At 44.9% G+C, this 15,579-nt stretch overlaps 1 protein-coding gene and 1 long non-coding RNA gene across 6 annotated transcripts in view; both read right to left on the reverse strand.

The window, feature by feature from the left end:
- Positions 1 to 15,579, reverse strand: part of LOC119655665 (oxysterol-binding protein 1) — a 370,343-nt gene that overhangs the window by 250,430 nt on the left and 104,334 nt on the right. The gene's annotated exons all lie outside the window — the stretch shown is intronic.
- Positions 502 to 1,790, reverse strand: LOC119655666. 2 transcript variants are annotated; one of them, XR_005249936.1, is made up of 4 exons: positions 1,755 to 1,790; positions 995 to 1,648; positions 716 to 936; positions 502 to 659 (listed from the first exon to the last, which is right to left on the reverse strand). It is a non-coding gene; the product is annotated as an uncharacterized LOC119655666 (long non-coding RNA). The 2 variants fall into 2 exon arrangements; XR_005249935.1 differs by having other exon boundaries at positions 995 to 1,787.

Here is a 15,579-nt window from a genome sequence, read left to right on the forward strand (position 1 = left end):
CTGAAACTTTGCCATTTTTTGTAAATTCCCTTCATTGTACAACCTGTATGACGTTATCATCACATATCAATTCGTCAATACCACAACGAAATGAGTTGTTATGGATGGGGTCGGAAAGAATTATTTTGGTTTAAGTTTTTTAGTCATTTGTATATGAATACCAATTACTCCAACGAGCCATGCTTGTATATAGGTATATAGTATATGCGTGCTAATGAAGTTTGCGGATAGTGTCTAATTCAGATAGATATATTTGTACGTTCAACCAACCGTATTTAATATACGTACTATATGTGTACATATGTATGCTTTTGTGTAAGAAGTAAATCGGAAATATGGATACGAGTTTATATATGTACAGTAATCGGAAATAAGCAATTTGTTTGTTTAGGGTGAGGAGGAGGGAGGAGGAGGGTCTTGTAGTTTGGAAAAATATGAAGGAATAGATTGGATTTGTAGCTATATACGGATAGAAAAATGTGCGTTGACGTTTCTTACATAAGATGAAAACAAAACCTTTATTCCGGTTTATTTAAATTAAATTTACTCAATTTTCGACTCAATTCTTCCCAACACTGCTCGATAGTATTCAGATCCGGTGATTGGGCAGGTATTTGGATAAATTTCGGACAGATGAAGATAAGCCACATCTTAGATTGCTAAGATAAAAGGCAAATATGTCAAATATATTTAGTTTTTCAGTACTTTGCTTTACATGTTACTGCAGGATGTTCAAATATTGCAACCTATCCATTTTTCCATCTATAAAATGAATGTTCCCTACTCCTGCACTGGAAACATATCCCATAATATCCATCCATATCCATATAACTGATCCTCCACCGTGCTTGTTAGTGGTCTGGGTATTATGGGGACTGAACTCAATGCTGCCATACCATGCACAAGAGCCATGCACATTGCTTTCAACAGTGATACCTGTAATATAAGGATAAAGATTAAAACTGATTCAAATTATAGAAAATTTGTGTATTACCATTTTCCAAAAGTCAATATCCTTCTTCAAATATTCCTTTCAGAACTTAACCTGCAAACTCTATTCTTCTCACTGATGTAAGGTTTTCTTCAGGCTATTCGGCTATGGAATTTTTTTTTCTGCGCACATTTCGAACCATGTCAGCACAAACATCTTTTCTCTCACCTCTTTTCAGTTCATTTGCCATTGAAAAGGATTTATTATGATTTATTTAAGAATTGTTCCCCTGACCAATTCTGCTCTTATTTTGAATTCGCTAATGTTCTTGATACCGTTTTATAATATCATGAGCACTGCAGTGACTTTGAGGTACGACTTATGCGATACTTTAGACAGTTTTATCCTCAACATGGAGTTTTATTATCAGGTTGAGTAATTCAACTGTGGTTTGTTTTGATTTCGTAGCCATTGCTTCTTTACTCTTCCCTTTCAAAACAACACTTGAATTTCAATTCTTGCAATATTTCCTCTTAACAACAAATAGTTTTGGGAAGAAAGTATCGTTTTTTCTACGAAATCCTGCCAATTCGCTTGCTTGTCCGATTATTCGTTTGACGTTAATTTTAGGTTATTTTTAGATTTTACGTTTTTTACAGTAATGTTGCATAAAAACATATTTTGTTATATACATTTCTTGAAAAGTCTGTTTATCATCTAAAACGTGCATATAAATTTTGATAAAAAAATTATAATTTAATGAAATAAATATGATAAAAAAATGAATCAGTATTGGTAAAGTGCTGGGAAGTAGGTCAATTACTTTGAAGAGATGGAAGCGCATTTCTGTGACCTGGTTCGTTTGGTGGGTTATCGTTCCATATAGTCGTAAGTTACCAGATTTATCCAAAATGTATGAAAATTTATACTTTTCTGAACAGGCAATCAACTGAAAACTGAAACAAGTTGGAATAGCGAAAGTCGCTTCGCGCTGCCATCAAAATGGGGTTACGTCGATCGTGTGTCTTAGACATCAAACCATACGAATATAGGAAAGCGGTTTAGGGTGTGTGTCTCTAATTGGTAACGAGAGTATAATATTTGGTAATTCGCTGTGATTTGTGGTTTAGGGTGTGTGTTTCCAATTGGTAACGAGAGTAAAATAATTGATAATTCTCTCATGAAAAGTAAAAATTGTATGTACTATAGCTGTGTGGATTTCAATACGATTACCGGGAAATCTGCCAGTATCATGCGGTATATAATCAGCTATGTTACAGCCAAATTGTATGTACTTAAAATAACTTATAATTTCGTATATAACTAAAGTTTTAAAAAATTTCTAATATATTTTCAAACTTCAATATATATTTACATATTAAAGACAGATGCTTATACTGAGCAATGACGCATACATGTACCTATATGTACGCAATTGATCAACAGTATTTTAATATTTCCTCTTTACTCCGTGAATAACATATACGAACATATACTTATAACTATCGAAAAATAAAAAGTAAACAAGTCGGGAAACCGGAGCTTCAGGTATGGAAAGTTTTGTGTATTTCTTTTATAAAGACATTTGAGTGTGCATTTGTTCCACTAGGAATATATGCATACGTTATGTGAAAATATCCACTTTCGCGTGATATTGACATTCAAAGTCTTGAATTTGCAAAGAAGCGACAACTTTGACCCACCTTGGTAGGATTATGCTCTATGTTATAGCTTACGCTGCTGCAATTTGATGGCGCTTGGATGAACTTAAGCCAATTACAAAAAATTCTAGTAATATACTATTATTAACTTTGTTTGAACAGATATCGGTAGGGAAGTTATTTCGGAGCCTAGGCACCATAGCAGCATAGCATAGCCGTAGCAGGCTCCCGATTTGGATCAAAATTCTCGGCTGGGTGATTTCTGAGAAAGAAATTATCATTTTCGACCCACGCATTTCCCACCTTTCCAACAATTGTGAAAACTAACACCGGCTTCGGAAAGTACTAGCCGAAACCTTTCATTTGATACCACACATGACTATATTTGGTAAAAAAAAATGTACACTACCTTTTTTGGATTTATGCATGAGCGTTCATAGTTCCAACCTTAATCGTCTCCGAGAAAAATGGGTGTGATAGACAGACAGTAAATCGATTTTAATAAGGTTTTGTTTTACACAAAGTTTAAAAACTAACAAGTTGTAATAGCGGAAGCTGGATGCTTCGGGTATAAAAATTTTGTGTTCATCTTGTGTGGGAAATTTCCTATTCCTCGATATGTCTCCAAATTCGAACATCGCCTTTCATATGAGTTCCCTTCATATAATGATGAGGTCATACACGTCTTATAATAATCGTTAGCGCAGCAATACATATTCGACCAGGGTCTCGAAGTGTGTTAGACGACTTCATTCAAGACCGTAACGGTACATTACAGTAAACTGTAGGAGTCAATGTAGTCAGCTGTATGCTGTATGCAAAGGGAACAGGAGACCACCTACTCTCACCAACTTTCGTGACAATCGATCTAGCCGTTTTCGAATAAATGGGGTGTGACAGACACACAGACAGATATCGATTCGATTCTAATAAGGTTGTGTTTCACACAAAACCTTAAAAAATGGCGCCACTTGCAGTGTGTAAAAGGATTCATATACTACATATTCTCATAAAATTTCGTGACAATTGGTTAAGCCGTTCCCGAATAAATCGGCTGTGGCAGAAAGACAGACATCGAATCGATTCTAATAAGATTTTGTTTTACACAAAATCTTAAAAATGCAAATATAAATCTCATATGCCTCCCAACAAAATCCCATATGGCCCCCATCAAAGTAATACAAATCGTAAAAAGTGGTTAAGCCGACTGCGCGTTTTACACAATGCATATAGGAAATTGGTTTCAGCAGTTGCTCATTAGCAAGACAAATCATTCCTGCACATTTGCAGGAATGATTTGTGGGGTAGTGTTCTATTATGTGTCGGATAACTAATGTGAGGGGGCGTGTTCTCCTCGAAGCATTCGCGGAGCTAGACGTGGTACTGGTGAATGTTGTACACTTGTACACTTTCCGAGGAAGAGGTTTGGGGACTGTAGTGGACCTGACATACGTGAGTGCCACTTTGCCCAGTAGAGTCGCTTGACATGTCGCATTACTCGCATCTGAATAGAAATCAAGGGCGGATCGAGCTCAAAAAAAAAATGCGGGGTGGTATGTTCGACTGGACAGCGGAAGCTTTTGCGGAGAACACGTTTTCCGCTGAGGTCAAACCCATCATATCCCTGAATGGTACGGCTAGAGAAAAAGCCGAAAAAGGCATCCAAATCACCCAATGGGTGATGGAAGCATGCGACGCTACTATGCACAGAAGGCGATTGCTCCCCAGTAGACAAGCCAACTACTGGTCGAACAATGAAATCGCAAGCTTGCGAGACGCATGTTTCCGGGGAAGGAGGCTTTGTCTCTGGTACGAGATGGATGAGGGCCCCAAAGAGTACATTGTCACAGCCGGGGCACCACAGGGATCGGAACTTGAAATGTCATGTATAATGGGGCTTTACTCTTCCCGTCCTAGAGGGAACTACAATTGTCGGCCTTGCTGACGACCTAGCTGGGATTGTTTCAGCAAAACTGCCCGAAGATGTGGAGGTCTACGTGATGGAAACAGTAAGAGCGGTAAAGCCTTGGCTAGAAATAGCCGGGCTAACCTTGACGCAAAAACGGAAGCGGTCTTGATAACCAACCGCAGGAAAAATAACACTGTGAAAGTCACCGTGTAGTGGTGGCAGGCATGATCCCTGTCGATATTCTGGCTAAAGCAATGTACCATGCGAGACGTATGGACAGACACCCAAAACGTTGAGATGCGGCAAGGTCAGAGTCGTATGATCTCTGGCAACGCAGATGGGACCAGTCGACGAAGGGCCGATTCACGTACAGGCTCATTCCCAACATTTGGCTGCGGCTTGAAGGTAAACATGGGGAGACCAACTACCACATTACCGAATTCCTCATTACTACAGCCAGCACCTATACCGCTTTGGATTGGATGATTCTCCGAATTGTTCTAGATGCGGTGGTATTCCGGAGGACACAGAGCATGTGATATTTCACTGCCCAAGATTTACAACGGAAAGGAGGAGCCTAAACCAAGTGTTGAGCCCAGTTGCGGAGGTTCGAGGAGAATTGGCATACTGTTTGTTCCGTAATCTTAAAAATACAGGAGTTGCTGATGGAGCAAAGGGGAGGACGAGTGCCTAGGGATAGACCTACCCCACGAGGTTATACCTAAATGGTGGTCCTGCAGGGCTGGGACCGGTTTTTAGTGAACACGAATCGCACGCAGCTATAGCTCCGACGTTTGTGCGACGAAGTTGCTGTGGAAGTGTCTTTCCAAGAATGTGTACGAACAAATATATATATATATATGATATATACCTGGCGTACCAGGTTTATCCTCACCTGAGTTGTAAACGCAGAGCTGCATGCGCGTGTCATGGGTTGCGGATAATGACATGACCCACCGGGTCAGCTACGAATATCGCAAGTTAATCCTGTAAATAAGTAGCCGCGGACAAGCAGAACGTTTCCCTTTGTGTTCGTCCTCCCTTACAGATTCTCCCCGTTCAGGGGTAGTAAACCTCCTTAACAAATCCGTAATCCGGGGTGAAGGGATCGGCGCGCCTATCGGATGAATTGCAGTGACGTTACACTGTATTTCATCATGTTCCAGAGCAGAACGTTGTCAACCAATAACGGGTGATAGTGAATAACAACCGAGTTGCCCTACCAACTAGGCAACAAATCTTCCAAGAGGTTTCACTTGAGCTCGGTCTGGAGTCATCAAATTACCGGACTAGTCAAAGGAGGAACACAAGTACTCCACCTGTAAGGCACTCCATGAATCCAGTAGTCAGGAGAAGCTTAGTAACTGGGGATGTCGACCCAATTTATAATGAGGCTTTGACCTCATTCCAGGTCGCATTCACAGAGTATGCTGAGATTCTCCCAGACACTAGGCCAAAGATCCCAAAACTGAAGTTTACTTTCGCAACTACTAACATCATTGCTGCCGTTACTAGAGTTTTGGCTGATCGTTTGGCTAGCGAGATTACTGCTACAGAGGTTCACAGCCTCATCTACGTTGCAGCTGCCACGGTTATGCGCCTCCATAATCAACATCTGGGAGCGAATAATAGAGGTATATGGAGAAGGACTTTACCGTTCTGGTTATTTCGGCTCAATAGAAGAGCCGGAAAGTTGAAAAAGAAGAATGGCCGTGTCACGCAAGCAGTCCTTGGAAATCCATCATCAAGAGTGCACAGATGCGTTGCGAACATCATTGGAAATTGCCATCTCTCCATTGAAAAGGCAGGTAATTGGAAGGCGCCAGAAGTTGATAAAATTTACAACGGGATGTAGCAATACATTTTCGCGTGGTCGCACACACTTTGCGTTAAAACGCATGATCGCTGTGATGCGGGCCCATCCTTAGGTTGGTCGCTCCTCGGTCCGATTGGGCGGGAAGAGGGTCCGTAGGCGTTTTAAGGTTTTGTTTGCAATCGCGCGGGAAATTATGAGTTTTCAACGGACTCATTCTCAGAAACTACCCAACCGAAAAACCTCAAAAAAATCATGAAGCTGCCTCTATATGGTGTTAAGCCCTCCAAATACTCTCCATATTGATATCTGCTCAAATTAAGTTAATAATAGTATATTACCATATTTTTGGGGAAATTGAGTAAAAGCCTTGTCCTAGGGTTATAAAAATAGCAGTATAGAATATAATATGAAGCATATTATCCTCAAGTTTGATTAAAATCGTACTATTACTAACAAAGTTATAGTAGTTAAAAATGGACTTTTTCGTGTAAATTTACTGCAACTAAATATTGGGCTGGGGAAGAAGAAATGTATTTGTGGTCGAAATTTGACGCTTTATTTAACATAGTTAGAATTATCCGATTTAAGTCAAATATGCACCGTTTTGTTCGCGAACATTATCCCCCCTTATAAAACCCCCACTCTTTATTTGCAAAAAACTCAGACAGCCAGTTTTCGCACTTCTTCACTTGGTGCCAGGTCCGGGCTATACGGTGGGTGCCATAGGACGTCCCATCCGAGCTCCCGTAGCTTCTGGCGGGTCATCACAGATGTATGAGGCCGAACGTTATCTTGGTGGAACACAACGCCATTCCTATTGACCAATTCTGGCCGCTTCTGGTCAATCCCCTGCTTCAAACGGTCGAGTTGATCACAGTAGAGGACCAAATTGAGGGTCTAGCCATACTTGAGCACCTCATAGTGAATGATCCCACCAAACAAACAGCAAAACCTTCCTGGCCGTCAATCCGGGCTTGGCGATGGTTTAGGCCGGCTTCGACCACGATCTTCATCGCTTGAGGTTTTCGTACGTGATCCACTTTTCATCACCAGTCACCATCCACTTCAAAAATGGGTCGAATTGGTTCCGTTTCAGCAGGCGTTGATTCGGTCCAAGAGATTTTTTTTGCGTCAACTCGTGTGGCACCCAAATATGCAGCTTTTTTGGAATCCAATCTTCTGCAAATGGTTCCAAACAGTTTTATAGTCTATACCCAGTTCCTGGCCAATCGAACGAATGCTCACATGCCGGTCACGCGGGTGAAAGACTCATCGGGAAACGCGGCGTTATGGGCATGTGGACGGCAAGCCGTTCAAGAAAGAATGACATTCCCGGGAGCCGACTTTATACGGGTGAAAGTCAACGGTGTCCACATCTACAGCTGCTATGCTCCTCCTGGTGCAAGATTAGCGCAATATGGGGGATGGTAGACGGCTTGGTGTTGGACGCTAGAGACCACAGCCCCAAAATCTCTGCCGGCGATTTCAACGCGTGAACTTTGTATTCGGGAAGTTGAATGACGAGCACCAGGGGCCAAATCTTGCTTGAAATTTTCACGGAGCTAGGCATCGTACTCGCCAACGTCGGATGCATGCCCACCTTCCGAAACAGAGGACTAGGCTCAATCGTCGATCTAACCTACCTCAGTACCTCGTTGGCGAGAGGGATGGTCTGCCGGATGAGTGAGCACATGCCCACAGGCCATCTTTCTCGACATCAGGAACGGGGGAGGTGACAGTCGAGTGAGCATTTAAAGCGGAAAAACCAGAATAGCTGGGTGGTCCATTGGGGCTTTCGAAGAAGAGACATTCCAAGCGGCTATAGAAGGAGGTTACGACCCGAAGGTAACGGCGCTGCAAAAAGTGAGCCAGTTTTGTCAACGAATAACTGACTAACTACAATGCCGCGACACAAGTTCCATTACAGTAGGAAACCAAACTACTGGTGGAACCAAGAAATCCGCTGTTGAGAGCATCGTGTCTGCGAGCGAGGAGACTTTGCAAAAGACCAGAGGGAAGCCAGAACGTCAGCAGTCGGAGAAAGAATACCGCGATCTTCGAAGTAGCCTTAAGAAGACTATACGGGAAAGGAAGAGGAATTGCTACAAGCAGTTGTGCCTTGAAGCAAATACGAACCCGTAGGCCGATGCTAACAAGATTGTAATTCATTGTTCACAAGATTCCTAAACGAAAATCCGCAACCCTTGTTGAAAATAATCGAAATCCTTTTCCCACAACAAGAAGAAAGTGAACTTCATCCAATGGTTCAATAGGACGTCTTCACAGTCAACGGGGTAATCAAAGAGGAACTACGGGAAATCTGTGGCCGAATTGGAGACAATAAGGCTCTGGGATTGGACGGGACTCCGAACAAAGCCCTGAAGTTGGCTGATAAAATCAGACCCGCATGATTCATAAGTACATTTAAATCATGGAGAAGATGGTTCCGCTACCTAAGCTCCAGAAACCACCTGGCACTCCTCTTCATATCGCCCTATCTGTGCAATAGGCTGCTTTCGTTCGTCGAGCTAAGGGGTGGTCTACCGAAGCGGCGAGTTTCGTAGAGCGTTGTCCACAGTTGATGCCATTGCAACGGTCGTGGACCTGGCCCGGGAAGCATCGGCCGCTGGTAAATGCTGCGCGGTGATAACGATGGATGTCAGGACTGCCTATAACTCAGTCAACTGGGGTTGGATTACGGATATTCTGGCTAAACTGGGTGTCCCTGGTTACTTAGCTCGAATAATCGAGAGTTACCTTTCGGAGAGACTTCTTTGGTACGAGATGGACGACGGATCGAAGGAATATATTGTGACAGAAGGTGTTCCCCAAGGCTCCGTACTGGGACCCCTGCCGTGGAACATAATGTATGACGGAGTGCTCGGCCTTCACGTGCCAAGGGAGGCAACGTTGATTGGTTTTGCAGATAACCTCGTAGTAGTTGCGAAACACCACCAAGAACAGGAACTATATACAAGTGAAACAATTCATGCTATGAAAGCATTGCTCCAAATGGTGAAATTGAACCTGGCGGAAGATAAGATGGAGGCGGTTTTTATTACCAAGCGCAGGAAAAACAACACTTTCAAAATCCGGGTTGGTAATCACGCGGTCGTATTAAAACAATCATTAGATACCTGGGGGTAATGATCGATGCTAAGTTGAGCAGCACCTGGAATATGCGCGCGAAAAGGGAGCAAAGGCTAGTTTATCTCTAGCAAGGATGATGCCAAATATTGAAGGGCCAAAATCAAGTCACGGGCTGCTTATCGCAGGGGTGGTGAAATCCACCCTGCTATACGCGATTCCTGTCTGAGCGTGCGCACTGGATAACACAGGGAACCAGAGAAGGGTAAGTTGGGCATACCGATGAATTGCTCTGAGGGTGTGCAGTGCATATAGAACGGTATCAGATAAGGCAGTGTTTGTCATCGCGGGAATGATTCCCTTGCATCTTCTGGCGAATGAGGCACACTGTCTCTACCGAAGAAGGAGGGTAAATCCGGCCGAAGTGACTGCAGGCTTCCTACAGGCCACTAGAAACGAGCTGCACAGAAGATGACAACAACGGTGGGATACGGTGGATACAGGAAGTACTTGCATCGCTTCGGATTGGATGAGTCTCCAGACTGTCCCGACGCCGCTACACCCGAGGACCCGGAGCATGTTATGTTCCATTGTCTGAAATTCGCGAATAAAAGGAGGAGGTTAAATAATGTCCTCAACGCAGTTATCGGACCCCACAATTTCGTGAAGGAGATGCTGAGGTCCTCAGCAAACTAGAGTGCGATAAGCGATACATGAGCAGCTGAAGGAACTGGAACGAGCTCGGAAAGTACGACGGACGCGTGACTTAGTCGCGGTGGTGTAAACCAGAGCCTTCCTCGCGAAGTAATACTTCACGGTGGCCCCGCGAAGATATGGGCGGAAAAGTGGTGGTTTTAGTGAGTGAGAATCCCACACACTGCTGCAACCTGGCGCATATATAGTTAAAAAAGCCCACGGACCTTCTTCCCGCCCAACCGGACTGAAGAGCGTCATCCACAACTTCATTGCAAAACACACAATCTGGAGATCGCGTCTTTCCAATCCAAGACTGAAAACCTCCATGCCCACTTAAAAATTGAGTAAAGAAATAGTCAGTCTCACCATGCTTCCGATTCAGCCACGCACCTAAGTTGCCGATGAGCCACCCAGTTCATCTGCTTCTAGTTTCATTTTGCCAAGAGAGTTGCCACTTGTCTAGATTGCGTTGCCGTTCTTCACGAGCAATAACCTCCCTTGGCTCATCTCCCTTGCGCTTATATATGGCTTGACGCTCCTTAGCAAGAAGGGCGACAGGGATCACTCCCGCGATCTCCATCAGGGCCGGTTCAGAGACAGTGCGGTACGCAGACGCCACCCGCAAAGCTCACCGCCTCTGTCTTTCCATCTTACGGAATTAAAGGCGTTTCTCACGTCAAGCGTTACGAGGAACCCCACCCGTCGAGTACCGCGGCTATGTGCTCCGCTCGTCGAAAGGCACCCATAACTTGCATGACAGTGTCAACTGTGGATCTCCCTGCCTTAAAAACAAACTTCCGGGGAGATACATCTCGGTATGAAGACGGCAAGTCGGAGTCGCCTTTCTAATTGTGAATCAGCGCAAGCCCCGACACCTTCCAACGAGCAGGGAAAATGCCGTCTTTCAGGCCAGCATTGAATGCGCCGAGCAGTAGGTCTGGCCGGTGTTGGAATACCAGTTTGTATACTATTAGAATACCACCGGGTCCTAGCGCCTTGCTTTTCATAGAAGCAACTGCCTATTCCAACTCTTTTATAGAGAAAAGTGGACAGTCCTCTGCGCTCTCCGGGCTAACGTCATCATCCCATACAGGGTGCGCAGAGAATAGTACCTTACAATGCGGTTCATCTGCTCGCTCTTAAGTGAAGAGGGTTTCCGCGATTTTTCTCGTCACCTGTTTGTAACCAAGTCCCCACGGGTCCTCCCTCTGCGTTTTCCACTGTTCATCAATACATAGAAGGTTTGCCACGTCTCGATAGCCTCCTAGGCATGGAGGCCCCGCAGACCGCCGTTATCAGGTTCATAACTGAATTTTTAGTTAGTGTCGTCTGCAGCGCCACTGCCCCCAGGAGTACCCTCTAGCGCGGCCACACCTTTTCCAAGAGTTTCAACAAAGCTCCCGGTCTTCACTTTCGCGACGTTGCATGCACAGAAAGGGCGCGGGGGTGGCGCACCGAGAGTTTGTATCCACCACTTCGAAGGCAATGTATTGATGGTCGCTTGCCGAGAAGTCTTCCAGAACTCATCACCCGTGCACCAGCGACACCAGTGATTCCGACGCAAAGGTTACGTCTGGAATCCTTCCCTCGTAGCCCGGACGCCAGAACGTTGTGGTGAATCCGGTGTTAAGAAATACCAGTCTTGTTCTCGCCGCCATTTTCAGAATTCGTTTTCGTCTGGGAGTCTGTGTGAGGCATGACCCATTCAAGTGCCGCAGCATTGAAGTCACCCTTCTGTGCATTGTCTCATTCGGCGTAAGATATACATTAAGAAACGTTATCCCTGAAGACCGAATCCAGACAAAGCTGTCCCCTCGGCCTTGGGTAAGAACTCTAAGGAGGGTGTCGTCCAAACCCAGAGCGGTACCTGATATGTCAGGGTGTCATGAAACTAGGTCTTTGTTTTGGTACTGCTCACTGATAAGTACTCAATCAGCTTTGATCTCCGCAACGAATTTCGCTAGCACCTCATGAGCGGTTGCACTCCGGTGCATATTGATTTGTAAGATGCGAATCATGTTTGCCGCGTCCTAGCTCTTTTCGATTCTGTTCTGAAGACTGGACACCACCCCGAGCCCGCAGTGTACGCAACGTTCTCATCTGTCGCGCCAGGGTCCCTGCATAGGACGCAGCTTTCCTTTACATTGCAGATGTTCGCTTTATGGCCTGCCCGACCGTATTTACGGCATGTTGCTCTTCTGTCAGGTCCCCGACAGTTTGCAGATATGTTCATAATCCAACCACCTGTAACATTTGGTTGGAGCGGGGATCTCCAATTTCCAGAGAAAACGTGGGTTCCAGGGCTAAAAACCAAAGCTTTTTATCCCAGAAGCCCCTTGACTGCTTCACAGAACGTAACTTTATTGTCTTCGGCCTTAGTTCGACTAGGGCTCCACCACCCTGTGTTTTACTAATGGAAGACACTTCAGCTCCGTTGTCTTCGAGTTTAATCTTGTAACGGATTTCACTGAGGACTTCCGCAAAAGTCTTGCCTTTCGTCGGCTTAACAAGCAGAGCTGGCGGTCTAGTCCTCCTTTGTCTCCTCACTTTTTCTTTTGGTGCTCCATCCTTCGCGTCCGCCTTAATTTTAGGCAGAGGCTTTTCTGATAGCGCGACGGACGTGTTGTTGTCTTTTGTTCTTCCTCGCCTTCTTCTTTTGGGCCCTGGAGAGCACCTGAATGAAGTCTGCTTAAGATGTCCTTTTCTCCTTTCGTTCTCCCCAGTTCGCTCTGCAATGGGCTGTCTGCGTGCATTTGGTACTCGTAGTGATCGCGTTGAGAGATGCGGTTGTTTCATCATCCTGCGAATTTGGTTTTACTCTCCATGTCCGCCCATAATATGAAATCCTGCCCAGGAGCTCCTCCAGTTCCATTAGTCCGTTTTCACCCCTTTGCTGACGTTTTTCCGAAGGACGTTGCAGATCGCATGCCCTTTACAACTGCCGCGCATTTCTTATTAAGCCTTTCCTCTTCAGCTTGCGTCAGAGTAGTCGATAGCCCACTCGGCTTATATTCGAAACAATTTGGTTAGTTTCGGTAGTTTCCAATGAGCATCTTTCCGCAATTACAGCACTGCGTGGAATGGTCTGGGTTCCTGTCTTCGTTGAAGGTTCCGCATCACTTTCCGAGACCTTCCCTCCGTCTGCGGGCCCCGATGTCTCGTCGGGTATTTCAGCCCTTGTTGCGTCCTTCGCTGGGCGCTGGTACGAGCGGCGCATTTTCATGCTGTGAATAAACGCAGCCACCTCACTCTCTACTTCCACTGCCTCCTCGTTTGATTTGTTTTTGTTCGCCATTTAAGTTGTTTACCAACGCATCGTGTGCAAGGGAGCGGGCCGCAATAGTCAGGAACGGGCAAAACCTCGGGGACAAAGCCCCCACCCCAGTTCCCTGAGGCCTAACCTATGATTAGCTGATCCCAGAACTCACGGACGAATCAGCGCTCGCTCGGGGCTACTCGGTCTTCTAATACCGGTTCAATGCATACTACCCGACCAGGGTCCCGAAGGGGCTGGCTCCTGATATACGGAACAACTACCATTTTGGCAGAGCTAGGCTCACATCACCCCATCGACGTCAGCAAGGAGTTGCCAACGGTTCCGGGGACGCCCAGTGTGCCCCGACGTGTCTCGGTCATTAGCAGTTCGCTCTTCACAGAGCAACTTTCTCAAGGCTACTACCTAGGACGCAGGTATTATGCCAGGTAGGGGGTCAAACCTACTTGCTCGGGCACCTCGAGGACACCGCTCCCTGTATCGTAAGCGATCCGTTAAGGATCGTCGACGACCCCTTAGGGAAGACCGGATGATAGTAAATAACAACAAAGTTGACCTCCCAACTAGGCAACAAATCTTCCAAGAGGTTTTATTTGAACTCAGTCTGGAATCATCTAATTACCGGACTAGTTAAAGGAGCGATACAAATACTCCATCTGTAAGGCATTCCATGAACCCAGTAGTCAGGAGAAGCTTAGTAGCTGGGGCTTTGACCGCATTCTAGGTCGCATTCGCAGAATATGCTGAAATTCTCCCAGACGCTATGCCAAAGATCCCAAAACTAAATTTCACTGCAGCAACTAATAACATCATTGCTGCCGTTGATAGAATTTTGGCTGATCGTTTGGCTTGCGAGATTACTGCTACAGAGGTTCACAGCCTGGTCTATGTTGCAGCTGCCACGGTTATTCGTCTCCGTAATCAACATCTTGAAGCGAATAACAGAGGTATGTGCAGGACGACTTTACCGTTCTAGGTATTTCGACCCAAGAGAAGAGTCAACTTCGCTCCTTGCTAGACATCACCATCCAGTTCAGCTGGAATATCAACAGGCAGTTGGATTTGGAAAAATGTCGCATAAAAGCAATTGTTCAAGGAAAACACACCGACAACGAAGGCCACAGCCACAAAAACATCCAAGTTGAAGGTATGGATTCGGACGACGTCTACAAATACCTCAGCAATTGCAAGCAACAACACATGCTGTGACAATATTCAAATTTAAGCTGTTGGGGGAATTTGAACGGCGTGTGGATCTTGTCCTGAAAACTGAGCTGTTCGGAAAAAATAAAATCATGGCAATCAACACCTTCGCCATTCCCGTCCTTCTATATACTTACGATGTGATACAGTGGACTAACACAGATTTAGAATTTATCAATAGACGGGTAAGGGTAGTTCTTGCACACAACATGTACAATAGAGCTGGCGAAAAATTGAGGATCACTATCCCACCTCATCAGGGAGGAAGGGGGTATTTCATTTGAAAACATTGCATTATAATCAAGTGCATTCTCTTTTGAGAACCTTGGAAAATGTTTGGGTCAAACTACTGTGGGATCACACTATTGCCACCGACCACAGTGTTAATCACAAGAGAACCGATCTGCTTCTGCTTCTCAAGGAAGAGGAGCGTGTTTCATAATCGATGTGGCCGTACGGTTGGACCGGAACACTGTTGAAAAACAGCACGAAAAAAATTGGAACTACGGCCCCTTGGTGGACCATAAGAAGCAGACTTGGAGACTACAGTAGATTGAAGTAATCCCTGTGGTAATTTCAGCAATGGGATTAGTCCCGGAAAATATACATAAAGCGCTGAAAACGCTCGATCTAAGGGTCGGGCTATACATGGAGATGCGAAAAGCGGTTATATTTGCCACCTGTGCTGTAGTCCGAAGAGTCCTGTCCGATAACAATCTGACCTAATGAGTTTCAGTCTAGATTCGTACTGTTTTCCATTTAAGATCCATGTTTCTGCAGTATAGAGAACCATCGCGTCATTGCTTGAAGTGTTTGCCACAATCGGGATGTAGCAATACATTTCCGCATGGTCGCACACACTTTGCGCTGAAACGCATCATCGCTGTGATGTGGGTATTTGGATATTGCCTTCAGCCCATCCTTAGAATAGATACTTTGAAATATGTAACTGTTATTATTATTATTATTTAATATTTACATGTAATGACCTTAATAACCATA

The sequence above is a fragment of the Hermetia illucens genome, chromosome 4 (assembly GCF_905115235.1).
Source record: "Hermetia illucens chromosome 4, iHerIll2.2.curated.20191125, whole genome shotgun sequence".
NCBI lineage: Eukaryota > Metazoa > Arthropoda > Insecta > Diptera > Stratiomyidae > Hermetia > Hermetia illucens.